At 46.0% G+C, this 5,785-nt stretch overlaps 1 pseudogene; it reads left to right on the top strand.

The window, feature by feature from the left end:
• Window positions 1-4,390: 4,390 nt before the first annotated feature.
• LOC143379547 (phospholipid phosphatase 2 pseudogene) lies at window positions 4,391-5,210 on the top strand (annotated as a pseudogene).
• The last annotated feature ends 575 nt before the right edge of the window (window positions 5,211-5,785 follow it).

The following is a 5,785-nucleotide window of genomic DNA, read 5'->3' as shown; positions in this document are numbered from 1 at the left end:
CAGTGAATTTCAGAGGTTGTGCATCAGGACTAGGTAGTGGTATAGCTCTCTCTGCAACACTAAACAAGCTAATCAGTCAATAGAATCCAAGCTCAGGATGCATTTGCAACCTGTGGAAAGAGATGAAATTAAAAGTGGGGATGGGGATATGAAGCTGTAGCATAATGTCCTCTAAGCTAATCAGAGGTGGGTCACAGGGGCCCTAATGGCAGCCACCTCCAGGTTCTCCCTTAGATGTTGTTCTGTGGAGATCCTGGAGTTGCCTCCATGTTTGTCTGTTGTTCCCCAGGAAGCTCCTATGGACAAAGATGCAGGCCTGAGTTGTTGTGCTTGCATTTTTCTGAGTTTATCACCACATCCAGAACTTTTTAATCTCTTTCCATAGGCAGCAACTGCATACTGAGCCTGAGTTTATCAGCTGCATATACAGCTGTTTCTATTCAGAATTCACTTTTACCTCTGTGAGGTATGCAAATGTAAGAGCAGTCCAGAGTCCCAGACCAGAGTAGAGACCTGGGGAAGCTCAGAGACACCAGGGCCTCCATGGCATGGATGCATAGCAGTTATGCTATTTGTTTACCCATTGAAGCACATCCTGATTGCTTAAGGTATTGGGGCATTGTGAATAAAACTACTATATGTAATTACATGCTGTTATCTAGATATACATTTTTGAGGCAGTTGTCTATTATATTTTTAGGATCATCTGGTGACACCATGTCTAACTTTGGGGGAAATGACCAGTTTTTTGATAGTGGTGAGCTGTTGTGTGCTCTACCAATAATGCACAAGAGTGCCTGTGCTGCTCATCATCCTCATGGTTGATACTACACTTAGTAAAGACCTTAGCAGATTAATAGGTTTGTAGTGCACCTTGGGGTCTTAGTTTGTGCTTTCCTCATGACAGGTAATACTAAGAATCATTTCTATGCTTCTTTGCCATCTCATATCTTTCTTGTGAGTTGTCTGTTCAGATCTTCACCAATTGTGTTGTCTTATTGTTGAGTGTCTTACTATATTTTGTACACAAGTTTGTTTTAGACATATACTTTCCAAAATTTCCCCCAGTCTTTGACTTGTTTTTTCATTTCCTTAATATGATTTTTGAGAGAGAGAGAGAGAGAGAGAGAGAGAGAATTTTTTAATATTTATTTTTTAGTTTTCAGTGGACACAACATCTTTATTTTATTTTTATGTGGTGCTAAGGGTCGAACACAGTGCCCTGCGCATGCCAGGTGAGCACACTACCACTTGAGCCACATCCAAAGCCCTCAATATGATTTTTTTACAGAGTAATTTAATACAGTCCAAATTATCAGGTTTTTCTTTCATTGATTTGTTGTTGTTATTGTTTGTTTGTTTGGTAGCAGGGAGTGAACCCAGGGGTGCTTAACCACTGAGCCACATCCCCAGCTTTTATGAATTTTGGGGGTGGCTATATTTAAAACCTCATCAAGAAACTCTTCTAGAGTTCCACATTTTAAATGCATGTCTAGGTTATATTTTGATAGGTTCTGGCATCCAGATGTGTGGCTTCTTGAAGTGTGTCCTTTTGCAGTCAGTGCTGTCTAGTCTAGGTTTAAAAATAGCTTGTTGGGAATTTCTGGAATGCACTGAATCTTCAGATCAGGTTTGAGATAATTTCATCTTAATTATATTGAGACCTGAACAAAGAATATCTCTGAATTTATTTATATTTCATTTGATTTCTTTCTAAACATTTCAAGATTTTCTGAAAGTATGGTCGTACTTTAAGACTTACATGAAAGTACTTCAAATTAGGGGTCTCTATTTTAAATATTAATGTTTTAAAGTTTTTCTTATTCCAGTTTATAAATTTCACTGTTTTCTCTACATGATTGCTGAAATATAGGAAATCAATGAAATTTGTCTATAGGCCATGCACTTTGCTGCTTGCTATCTCCATCCATTCTGATCAAGACATAGGATGATAGGCTCCATTTCTTTTTGATTTCCAAAATCATGACCTGGAACAGTCAGAACCATGAATTTCAGAGCTTCACTGTGCCTAGCACAAGGGGGTGCAGCTCTGAACATTGAACACTCAGCATCCTGCACTTCCCACATTAGCCAGCAGGGGGCACTCAGAACAACTTTCTCGGATCAACTGCTTTTGGGGGCTGTGTTCTGTGCCCTAATCAAACTTCCTTCTCCTGGGGACCCATCTGAGAGATGCCGCATCTAGGGACTCCTAGGGGCTCTATCTAAGGTGTAGACCAGAGGGTTTTTTTTTTTTTTTTTTTAATCCTGGGGATACACCTGAAAAGATACCGTGGCCTGGGGATGCCTGGTGGATATGTCTATGGTGAGGACCAGAGCTTCCTCCCCCTTGGCATCTGCCCATGGAGACTCCACTGTGGATTCAGGATGACTGAGGTTCATGTGAGGAAAACATGAGGAAGAAGATTCCTGTGTACTTCCTGGTGTGCTGAGAACGAAGTTCTGCCATGTTCTTTACTTTCTCAGGTAATCCCGACACCACTGACCCCTACCAGAGCTTAGGCCAGACCCAGGATGGCCCCTGCCCACAGAGGCACACCTTCCAGAGCTCAGGCTCATGCCTGATCAGCCATGTCCAGCAACACGGAAGCCTAGAAAAGGGTAAGCACAGTTCCATCCCGCCACAGGAGCACCCCTGAGGAGGTATAATGCCCAGGCTGGATCCACCCAACTGAACTGCATGCCAACCCAGGCAGAGGGCTATCCCACCTTGGGCTAACCCCTGTCTGAGCTAAGACTCAGCCCAGGAATGACTCCACCCAATGTGAGATGCCTACCAGAGCTCAGGCTCCGCCCTGCACTGACTCTGCCTACAGGAAGATACCCAACAGAGTTCAGCCCCAGCCCAGGTCAGCCTAGCTGACAGGGGGGAGAGCAAGGCCCAAGTTAGGCTGGCTCCATCCTACCACCAGCCGACCCCCACCAGAGCTCAGGCTAGACCCAGGACTGCCTCTGCCCATAGGGAACACCTCTGGAGCTCAGACTCCTGCCTGATCAGCCAAGGCAATCTGCATGGGATCCTGGGTAAGTGTAAGCCAAGTCCCATCCTGCCACCCATAGAACCCTGGGGAGGTCAGGCCCAGGCCTGATCTGTCCCTCTGAACTGCAAGTTAAGGGTAAGCCCTGGTCCATCCCACCACTGGCTTAGGACTGCTGGAGCTTGGGCTCTGCCCTTATCAGCCTATTCCACCTGTGGAGGAGTCCTTAAATAGGGTAAGCCTTGGTCCATCCCACCACTGGCTGGGCTGTGTGAAACAATATAGAATTATTCAGAGGTGAAATGAGTATATCATGAGAGCTGTAACCTAATAAGAGGATTAATCCATTTGGTAGGTTAATAATTCGAAGAGGATAATGGGTGATAATTATAGGTTATTAGAATGTAAGCAGGTCATTGTGGGTGAGCTTTTATGTTTATATTTTGTCCCTGGCCAGTGAAGCTCCCTCTCTCCTTCTCTCTCCCTCTCTCTCCCAGGGACCATGAGTTGAGAAGCATTCCTCCACCTTCCACCATGATGTTCTGCCTCACCTCAGGCCTAGATAAATGGAGTCAGCCTAGAAATGACTGATCCACTGAAACTGTGAGCTGAAATAAGCTTTTCCTCCTCTAGGTATTTTGTTGGGTATTTTGGTGAGAGTGCAGGAAAACCAACTCACAGAGTGGATAAGACAGGCACCAGGACATTTGGGTTCTGGAGTGCTCAGTTGAGCATCATGCTTGAGTGATCAGTATCAGTCTATGGGGAGACAGATGATCTGAGGCAGGTCTAGGAAGAGATAGTTCTAGAGGTACTATTGGAGTGTACTCTATTGTCAAACCATACCAAGATGTATACAGATAAAAATCATCATTGTCTGATCCCTACAAAATTTTTCTTCACCTACAAAGATATATATTTACATTAATATTAATATAGACAAAACAAATGGTGTTTGAATTATGAAATAGTATTATGTGGCACACTTTCACATTTTCATGCTGCTTGCTTTATCACTTATGAGTTTTTCCTGGATGAGCCAAATGGTCCATACACAAACATATAACTCATTTTCTATTTAGAACCCATAAACTGAGATTCTAATTTAATTTGCATTGAAATATGTTAAAGCAGAAAAGGATTTTTTTTATCAAACTGTTTCTATCCAGTAACATGGCATACATGTTCACTTACTGAGGTATTATTATGTCAAGAAGTTTACAATATGCACATTATAATTGTTTATTAAATGTCTCTATTATAGGTTTGTTTTTGTTTTTCCTATTATTAAAAGCATTCTGTGACCCTGTGGCCCTGGGATGTGTGCTGAGTTTTATGGAAAAGGCCCGGCAGTGACATGGAGCAGAGTGACTCTATCCTGAGCCATCTTGACCCTGGTGAACGCCTCATACAAGTGAGGCTTCTACTGCGAAGATGACTCCATCTGATGCCCCAACCGCCCTGACACCATGAACCACAGGCTCATGGCCATGGTCACCATCACAGCCACCATCATCCTGGTCTCTGCAGGGAAAGCCTTCCTGGTATGCACCAACCGCCTCTACTCCCACTCCCTCTTCAGTAACGATATGGCTGTCCTCTACAAGGTGCTGGGCACCTTCCTATTCTGGGTGGCCATGAGCTAGTCCTTGATGGACCTGGCCAAGTACATAAATGGTTGTCAACTTGGGCTAACCCCTGGCCTTCTGTGGCCCAGAGTGGAGGTGGGTCAACTGTTTGGTCTATGTGCAGCTGGAGAGGATGTGCAGGGAGAGCCCTGCCAATGTCACTGAGGCCAGACTTTCCTCCTTCTGTGGACACTCCTCCTGTGGGATCTAGTGCATGCTGTTCTTGGCTGTTCTTCCAGATGCAGCTCTGTGGGAAGTTGGTGCAGCTGCTGTGGCCCACTATGCAGTTCTTCCTGGTGGCTTTTGCCCTGTACATGGGCTACTCCCCGTGTTGGACCACAAGCACCAGTGCCACGATGTCCCCATCGGCCTTCTACCAAGGTCACTGGAAACTGGCCTCACTTTTCGGTATGTCTCAGACTTCTTCAAAGCCTGACCCCCTCATCCCTGCCTGGAGGAGGTGGCAGAGCACAAGCCCAGCCTGTGATTGTAGTTGACTGTGGGAGAGGCTATGCACAACCACCAAGGCTGCCTGGCTCAGACAGGGCCCAGCTTCCCAGCTAACAGCAGTGGCAAGCAGTGACCCCATGGTCCAAGTGTCCTGTGGGCTGACCTCCTTGGTTCTTGAACCGAAAACATCCTGGTTCTTGCCCAGGAGCCAGGTACCCCACATTGCATGGTAAGTGTGCACATTGGTTTCTAGTAAAGCAAATGTTTGTTGAGGACCATGCTTCTAGAATGGCCCTCTGCTTCTCTCTGACCTGCACATGGAGTTATCTCATGCCCAAAGTACCTGAGCAGTGGGCCTGCAGGTTATGGATCCCAGGGCTGTGGCAGGGATGAGGTCTGGCTGTGGAGGCCATGGGTTGAGTGCACCGAGGGAAGGCAAGCCCTTGGTGCACAGCCAGGCACTGGAGCCTGCAGTGGCTTCAAAGACCAGCCAGATTTGCTCCACTTCCTGAGTTCTCCCTCTCCCCTCCTCAACCCTCTATATGCCCCAAGGCCTCAGAGCTTCTCTATGTGTGATGAAGATCCTGCCCTCTGAATTGCTTGTCCAGCAACCCCTCTCATCCCTGCACAGACCAGGATTCCAGGCCCTATAGAAAACACTGTCCATACATGCCCTGTGCCCCCATGGGACTCTGGTGTCAGCCCTGC

This window comes from Callospermophilus lateralis, chromosome 13 (genome assembly GCF_048772815.1).
Source record: "Callospermophilus lateralis isolate mCalLat2 chromosome 13, mCalLat2.hap1, whole genome shotgun sequence".
In the NCBI taxonomy this organism is placed as follows: Eukaryota; Metazoa; Chordata; class Mammalia; order Rodentia; family Sciuridae; genus Callospermophilus; species Callospermophilus lateralis.
The sequence above is the reverse complement of the archived record's forward strand: the minus strand, read 5'-3'. Positions and strand labels throughout refer to the sequence as shown.